At 40.6% G+C, this 9,445-nt stretch overlaps 1 long non-coding RNA gene across 1 annotated transcript in view; it reads right to left on the reverse strand.

Moving 5' to 3' along the window:
• Positions 1–612: 612 nt before the first annotated feature.
• LOC310665434 overlaps positions 613–9,445 on the reverse strand; it is a 20,858-nt gene continuing 12,025 nt past the window's right edge. Inside the window, exons 2-3 of the long non-coding RNA XR_014505474.1 lie at positions 1,065–1,135; positions 613–650 (exon numbers count right to left, since the gene is read on the reverse strand). This is a non-coding gene — a long non-coding RNA (uncharacterized lncRNA). The remainder of the gene's footprint in view (positions 651–1,064; positions 1,136–9,445) is intronic.

Here is a 9,445-nt window from a genome sequence, read left to right on the forward strand (position 1 = left end):
AGGAGCCGGCTGACATTTGTAGAGACATTAGAGTATATATATATATATGTAAAGGCCCAGGCAATCTATATAATTTCTGGTTTAATGACTTTCTACTACCTCTAATTTTGCCTTTTCCAAGTGCATTAGCTGAATGATCTCTAGATAGTTGGAAAAGGTGTCGTCAGGTAACAGCCTATATGTCAGCTATAAAAGCTTCATATGCATCATGCATTACATTTTGGGTGCAATCAGGATTTAAATGCTTCCACTCAACATTACCGGAGGTAATTTGAGCACATCTGTCAAGTTATTTCCTAGACATGGAGCATTTCTTTAACACAGTTTAACTCTGATTCCGATTATTATTATTATTATTTTAAAAAGTCTATCTCCAACCCTCAGGATGGGAGTTATAAGTAAGTTATCCTCCAACTTTTGGAGAGGACTTTTAAAAAATGTCTGGAATTCATGAGGATAAAGTGATAGGGAGGGTGGGTGGGCTACTTCTAGTGTTTGGAAAATACAAATCTTCTTCCAGATGTGTATTCTCTGATCTCCACCCTTCCCAGCATGCCAATTGTGCAGAAAATCTGTTGAAAAATAGATTTTTATTTATTTTTATTTCCTTTTGCTATGTTTGCTGGATGGCAGCTGTGTGGCACCTACCCCTGTGGAAACAAAAGTAAGCAATGATTTTATTTTAAATCTTGTGCACAGTTTGCTTCATCTGAAAAAAAAAAATATCAGTGGAAGCGTAACATCTTTGGGTGCAATAATTGTTTTTACAATAAAACAGAGAGCCTATTGCGAGGAGTAACCATGACACTAAATGCATGTCCATATTGTACAGTGAAACAATCCTATTTCAGAAAAGTGATTTTTAAACAATTACTTTTAAAAGAAAATAGGAAAAGAAATTTCAAGAACACTTCTGTGGCTCAGAGAGAAAATCCCAAGCAATTCAAAGTAAAATGTCTGACTTTCTGAAAATTTAATCTCAGAGTTCAAAGTGAATCTACTTTAGAGTTCAAGCAAAGACAAAACCACTCCATAATTCCACAATTACATTCATCATCACTCACCATAGAAAACCTCTTCAAATCACTCACAGAGAGATCCTCCCGACTTGGTTTTGTGCAGTGTTCTGAAATGGCTGTGGAAACAATGATTGCAGCCAATAAGCACCAGCAGGTCTTTTCTGCAGTACTTAATAACAAGAGTTCCCCAGAATCTTGACATGAAATGCAAAAGAAGACCACACACAGAAGTATCATGAGCGAATGCGTGCAGAATAGAGTGGAGGCAAAATGGGAAGAGTCCCCTTTCAAATAATTTATCAGGAAGATGAAGACTATGAAACAGACCCATTCTGTGAGCTTGAAAATGTCTCCCCACATTACCAAAGCAAAGGGGTGAGACTTCCTCACTTCTTACACTGTACTGCAAGCACAGTTTCATTATCTACTCTTTTAGTGCAGTGTAGGAGGAAAGGGAATGTGACTTCATCTTGTACTCTCTTTGTCAGTACCTGCTGGTGACAGAGACACTCCAGGATGATGAATTTTGCAGTTCCAACTGGCTGCTGTTTTGGTGCCTTCTTCACCCCTTTTTTGTGTCTAAGCCATGTCAAATTGCACTGCCTTTAAATCGTTTCCATTCCACAACAGTTCTTGCTAAGGGCGCAGCTCCAAATAATCCACAACACAAATGATTTCTTTATGGTCTATCTGAGCCCACCAATGATGGCTAAATGTCCTATAGCTGTAGTATATTTTTTCATCACTGAAAAGTCATAATGAGCCATCAGTGTAAAAGGGTCAATAATAGTTTTCAACATCTGTAAATGTTAATACAATGAACTTTAAAGGAGTTGTACGTGAATACACACCCATAGCTACTCTAAGGAAGCTCTCTAACCTACAGCCTCCCATAATTCCTTTTATAAGTGCCACCAAGAAAAAATACAACCAGCTGAAATCTATCCAAATGCTATACTTTAACAAATGTTGCAGGGAGCAGCAAAGTTAAATTTTGTGCTCTAGTCTGCCGCTTGTCGAATCAAAAGAAAAAAGGCAGAAATATTTCCCACAATATACAGCATTGTCAATTATTATAATTTTACATCTACAAGTGTTTAACTGCATCCAGGTGTGTTAGCATTAGCAACGTCTTACATTTATGAATTCTATTTGTCTCTGTATGCTAGGCTCTGAGTTTATAGGCATTGCAGCCTAGCCAGATATGCACTTCTGGGACCGGGATACAACAATATTCATAATGGTATCATGGTAAATTTTATATGAATACAACATGGCCTCCTTTTTATTGATGTGGTTGCTATGGAAATCTGTAGTAATACAGGAAAGCAGAGGTAGACAATGTGGTGCCTTCCAATTGGGCTAGAACTCTTGTCGTTCCTCACCATTGGCCATGCTGACTGGGGCTGATGGGAGCGACCCCTGGTAGGTACCAAATTGGTAAAATCTGCAGTATCCAGCCTGGAAAGAACTAGAACCTGTGTTGGCTTTAGACATTTTTGGACCTGAGCCAAAAGTCAAGATGCAATTTCCTTTTTTTCTTGGCCCTGTCAAGATTTCTTAAACTGAATCCAACAGAGAAGATCACTTTTCCTTTGACTGCACTGAAGGAGAGCAGAAAGTCTGGGCTTCTAGCTAAGAGGGAGACTGAAATAGTGAGCATAATATGCAAACTTGCTACACAGTAAAGATTTTGCTCCTAGGATACTATAGCACAGCACAGTCATAGGGCTTGTCCACACTTAACTTTCCCCTGTGCTTTCCAGACATGGGTCACACTTTATAGTTCCATGTCCAAGCACTCTTCTGTTTGCCCCAGATCTTTCCCCTGAAAACCCACTCTTTACCATTGAATAAGAGCAAATGGAAATCAGCCCCTGGTTTGTGGATGAAAACAACTGCCATCAACAGAAGCAAGTGTAAACTGTTGGGTTACTGCCAAACTTTTATTGCTCATAGCCAAAGGGTGTTGCAATAATCCACACAAATTCAAAAATATATTCTACAGAAAAACCTAGAGGCTGTCCCAGACTACATCTACACAGCTTTAAAAAAACACTCTGAAAAAAACATTTTAAAGCTCACAGTGGAAAATTTCATAGAGTTCCAACTTCGGCCCAGCAGTGCCATCTGGTGTCACAGTGTTATAATGCAATTATAATGTTTTCTTTTGCTAGTGTAGCTGAGTCCCCAGATGACCATTTTACTGATTTGCTCATACAAAGCTTAGACAGTGGTTAGACTATGGTTGCTTCCAGATGACATTCAGCCTGATTTGTTTGCAAAGTGTTTGGACAGCATCGGCTATTTAACTATCATTCATCCTAACTTGTCTGTGGAGAGATTAGACGATGTTGCATCAAGCAAGTGCTACCCCACACTTTTCAGTGCATGCCTCACTCTGCTTGATAGTCTGGCTGTGGCATAAATGCACATTAACGGCTGCTTAAAACCACTACTTCACCAGTGTGGATCATCAGAATTGCCAGAGCCATAGTGAAATGCTATCAGTGCTGATCCTATAATTGTTTTGAAAACTAAAAAAAAGTTACCAGTGAAGAAGTTCAAGATAAGTATGAAGGCACTCATAGGTCCTTGGAGAAACATCTTAACTTCCAATAATAGAAGAAAATGTAGCTCTCTGCTTTCCACTTGTTTCAATTCTTCCCACAAGAGAGACAGTGAGAGATCCATCTTCACACAAGATAAAATATGAATGTTCATACTGGCAATTTTTAGCAAGGTTGAGGTTGAGAAGGTCCCAGGTGATTAAGGAAAACAGACTATTTGCATTAAAACCTAATCTGGAGACAAGAAGCTTGCCTGAGCATGTATTCACACATGAATTTCCATCGTCTGATGTCCACAGCAGCAGGTACTTGCTTCTATGTGCAAAGCAGCCATCAGAGATCAAGCACAGATAGATCTTTTGCATCTACGGGCATCACATCAAGTAATACATAAAAATTAGAAGAACTTCACACAAGCCGTTTAGGTCTCTTTCACACATGCCTATAAATCACTTGACACCTCTCCGTTCATTATTCCAACTCAGCAGTTAGCGCTGAATGCACACAGCCTATCCATATATCCATATATACCCTGGTCCAGGAGTTTGCAGCATTAATATCTCAGAAGGGTCTTGTTTTTCCTCATAGCCACAGCCTCGGATTCTCTCTCTAGCTTGCTGCTTTACTTCTACGTCACTTCACTGCAACTCAACTCTAAATAAAACTCTGCTACGTTTTTCTAAGTAACCACAAGTTGGGGGAGGGGCGCCACCCATTTGGCTCCTTTCCTTTGTTCTCTTAATGGCCCATCACCCAGGCTATCACCTCAACATGGAAAGGAAACCTGGCTTATATTTTAACACTTGCTGGATCCAGGGGTTAGAAGGATCTCTCATACGGCCTACTTCCTCCCCCCTTAAACTCATGACTATCTATTGTCATGGACTGGCTGAATGCAGTGGAGTGGTGGAAGGCGCCAACTGGGGAACCCCCAAGGGTAGATGGCTCACAGCTGGGGGATTGATGGTGGGCATCAATGAGTGGTCAGAGGGAGAAGAGGGAGCAGACTGGGAGGAGGAGGTGTTGGAAGCTGAATAGGTAACAGGGTTTAATGAGCAGGGAGAGGCTGTGGCAGAGAGCAGTCCAGGAACAGAGACAGAAGCAGAGGCTGCAGGGGTGTGTGTGAAGAGACAGCAATGAGTTATGCTGGCAAAGAAGCCAGGCTCCCCCCCCCTTGTGGCAATCAGTTCCCCGCTGGTCTCCTAGAACCCGAAGAGGTGTGAAGAGGGCGGAGCAAAGACAGACAAGGCGGAGCAGTCTAAGGTTTATGCTGTTACCACCTAGTGGCTGAAAGGCAGAGTCATTTGTTTAGAGAAGACTGAGAAGGTTGAGAGCTCAGTATGTTTTCCCCCAAGATGGGTGCCACACTGAGGTCTTTAGTAAGATAACTAAATAAAACTCAATTGTTTCTTGACATTGCTGGTGTTACACAGAGATTCTATATGAAATACTGACAGGTAGCCTATGTATTTTTAAAAGAACAAAGAGTTTATGCCATAGCAAATTTGTTAATAGTTGAGATGCCACAAACTTTACTGTGGCATAGACTTTTGTGGACTACATTTCCACCTCATCAGATGCATGTCCACCAAAGGTTACAGTTTAATCAATGTCTTAGTCTTTAAGGTGCCACAAGACTCTGTTGTTTTTGCTGCAAAACACTAACACAGCTAATCTGGAATATGTTCATTTAAATTTCTGTTTGCTTAAATAGCCTGAAGTGAATATATATATATATATATATATAGCATTAGCAATGCAGTTAGGCCCATGGGTTTAAGGGCAAAATTTTCTCAGAGTTCTTGGATGCTTCCAGTCATTTTCATATTTGCTATTCCTGTCTTCAAGTTCGCAGGAAAAAAGAATTGAGATAAAAACTGAAACGTGTGTGTGCATTTGTATTTTTGGGACATGTGGGAGAGAAAGGAGAAAAATTGTGTGCTTTCCTTATGGCTGATCTGCTTTTAGGAAAAAAGAAGAAACAAAACACATTTATTTTAGTATTAGGAGTTCATGGGCCAGAGCCCACTCTATCAGACGCTTGAAGAGACCCATTTTAAGAGGGTGGATAGGTATTGTATAAATAATATACTCTGAGTACTGGGAGAATGGGAAAAAAGTGTGTGTTCTAATTATTCAAGTTCATCAGAACAGACTTGCCAGGCACCTTAAAGCAGTTTTCTACCTTCAGAACGTTCTACAGAAATTGGCCTTATGGAAACAAATATATGAAATATCAGATGTAGGAATTGCATGGAAATGGAACACAATACACACATTGGCGCTCAAAGAGTCAGAACCATCACAAGGGGTCTTGCTAGTGATATTTATTTAACAAGACACTTAAAACTCACCATAAAGCATGTGGCTGGCAGTAGTAAAAGTGAAAAATGGATTAGGTCTCTTTCTGTCTATGGGGTTTGGAATGTCACATTATATTGCTTTATACGGCACAGGCGAGACCCAATTAAGATCACTGCTTGCACTGCTCGAGCACTACAAGTTAGCTAAATCGTAGCTGAGGTAGGAGAAAAATGGCAGGAGGCAAAATGATCAGTCAGATGAGGTCAGAGGGTGAAGAGTCCGTTCTGACAGCTGGCCTCATGTCCTTGAGGGATTTGAAGGCAGCTGGGGATTGCCACTGGGGAGCGGAGCTGTACTTTGCCCCCTCTGACCTCCCTTCACCCCTTTCTTGCCCTCTTTTTCCCTTGACAATGCCCTCTGTGTGGGTACTGCTAAAACACCGCATGAAGTAATAGCACACCATGTAAAGAATGGTTTCAGATTAAGACATAGGGAAGAGTTATGACTTATTGGTGGTGGTAACAGAGTCAAAGGGTGTGCAGCCTCCTGTGGAATATTTACATCTAGTTAGTTACATCTGCTGAAATGGCTTTCCATTCAAGAATGATTATAATCCCAGTCAGGTAATAGTTGAAACCCCACAATATGTTGATATCAGAAATGACTTTGTGGTAGATTAAAACAACAACACCAACTCATTTCTGGTCAAATGTCACTACTAATAATCAGCCTTATAGATTTATTCATCTTTTTTATGACAGGAAAAATTGTACCAACCAAACCTCTCCAGTTTACATGATGGAAACGTTTTTATTTCACTTATGACATGCTAGCTTGCACTATCTGGTTTGCTTTGCTAAATAGTCCTTTGTTTGGCACCTGAGGTCATATTTTTTGCTTTTACTCTGTGCTTGTGTTGCTCTATACTAGGGGCAGATTTGCCCTTCAGATGTTTCAGGCTAGAACTCCCATCCTCCTCAGCCAGCATAGTCAGTACTTAGGAATGATGGGAGTTGTAGTTCAAATGTAGTTCTGATGGGTGCCATGCTCCTGCTGCCTCCTTCTGCTGTATAGGTTGGTTGCTACCAGATAATATGTGTCTGTTCCGAAAGATTTGGAGCAAATCCTTACTTAGGAATGATGGGAGTTGTAGTTCAAAACATCTGATGGGTGCCATGCTCCTGCTGCCTCCTTCTGCTGTATAGGTTGGTTGCTACCGGATAATATGTGTCTGTTCAGAAAGATTTGGAGCAAATCTTACCTACCATCAACGGCTCCTTCCCATGCCAATTTCATAATGTGTGCTTCGAGAAATCAGCACGTGAAGCAGGGAACCAAGAACAAAACTGGACCCATTGCTATTTCACTCCCTCAAATCTACATTGCCAGAGTATTGTGGCGAGAAGGAAAAGCAATCATCACTGCACAGCTTTTGGTGTGCGTAGGATCCTTCTGGCCCTATGATTCTATGATAACTGAACTAGCTAACTAATGAATGTTCTTCATATTTTCCCCCTCAACATGCAATGATTTTGGGTGCCTGTTACAGGTTACAGCTCATCTTGTCATGCCCTCCAACTGACTGACTGAATGGGAGCCAACCATGCAGTTTTAAAATTGCTTTCCTGCATGCCATGTCCCTGACACACTCCACCTTAACAGCATCCAACTCCCTTCCCCAAAACACCCCTCAGTTCCCCAGACTTGCTCTCCACGAACCCCTCAAATGCAAATGTAGAGCTGCTTTTACCATTTCTTTTTTTTTGCATCTGTATTGACGCAATAATAGTGCATTTATACTGGACCATCCACACATTAATTCTGCTTTATTATGGTTCCCCAGCATTATTGCTGTCTAGAGGGCCATTACTGTGCAATAGTTCAATGACCCAGGGATGGCACTGGACAGGATTCTGGCATGACCCTCTAGGTCCTTTTCAACTCTGCAGTTCTATGATTCTATGGAAGTCGGACAGCCCACTATAGAAAGTTGCAGGATTTCAGCAGGAAACGACAAGACATAAGCCTATTGCCGATGAAGCAACATGACCGCTCCAAATCTTTTGCAGGTGCAAATGGTATTGAAAAACATTAACTGTGTATAATGGCCATGATAACATCGTGAGCACAAATGATGATGAATGCTCCATTAAAAGGATGTCTGGAGGGGTCCTGAATTGCTTGGATTCTACAGCTGGTTCACAGATGTATGGTTACTTGATGGCTGTAGCCTTGAGTGGCCACTTGCATGTGTGAATGAGTCATCACAGATCAAACATCAGAGAACTTTCTGATGATTTTGCATAATCTCCGCCTTAGTGCTTTTCAACATTCAGGGCACACACTAATCATGTGTGATGTGTGAACTGGCACCTGTGTTGTTGATTCTAATGTGCCGTTTGGCAATATTTGGTAATACACCATTTCAGCTTTTACTATCTGCCACATAGCTTGTATTTCTTATTCCGAGGATACAGCTAAATCAATGGCTGGGCCTGCCTGACATTTCAAGTTACCACACCTCATAGCTCTAAACTCAGATTATATTCCTTGAATATTTGGGCTTCAGTCAGTTTCACACGAGGTGGGTGGGTATTCTTTTGGGCTAAAAAACAGCATTCTTATCAAATTCCTTTTCTTTTGTGGGGGGAAGGCAGAAGAAGGTGGGAGACCTCATGGCATAGAAGCAATGCATTTAAATTTGAAGGATTTAAATTTGAAGGTTGAAAATTGGAAACTATTCCATCGGAAAGGTGGAGGGAGGGGAGAAGAATCCAGCATTGCATTATTGAATAACAAACCTGAGTGATGAACTCCCTCAACAAATTAAATACTAAAATATCGCATGCCACTTGCCACTTATTGCTTGGAGGCACTGAACGATTGTTCTGATATAAATGGTCTAAAAATTAGCAAGTGTAACAAAACGATAATCAGCAGAAACACGGAATAATATACTGCAGTTGGAGCACAAATAAATGTTCCCTGCATTGAACAACCCTGACTACCAGTGGATGAGCAGAGACTATTTTGCTATTTTGGGATGCTATTGTTTTATGAATAATGAATATTATTTGAATAATGCTGAACTAAATTGAACAGTATTTGGGTTGAGTCTTTTAAATAGAAATCAGATGGTAACATATTGAGATATTTTTGTTATAAAAAGAGGAAAATTATAAGAAAATAGATGACTAAGGGAGGATAAGATTGTTCCTTAACCATGGGCTTATTTTATATATGTATTCTTGCATTTTGCTGGATTATAAAGAATGGTTCTTGTTTTAAACGATCAGAAAAAGCAAAGGGGGAAAAAGCCGCTTGGCACAAACCGGTGTAGAGTTGGGCATGTTTAAGATCACTAATGGATTTAATAGCTCATAACTCACTGCTGGATTAGGGCAAATATGGTGGCCTCTGACTTGGGGGGCTTCATAATTTTGGGCTACTTACTGAGCAACTATGGATGTCTGCACTCACTGCATTTTCAGTGCCGGGTTTTAACCCACATTCACATATTATCCAAAATGCGTATGTAGCCTGCACTTTGTT

This window comes from Podarcis tiliguerta (genome assembly GCF_965153285.1).
Source record: "Podarcis tiliguerta genome assembly, chromosome: 1".
Taxonomy (NCBI): domain Eukaryota; kingdom Metazoa; phylum Chordata; class Lepidosauria; order Squamata; family Lacertidae; genus Podarcis; species Podarcis tiliguerta.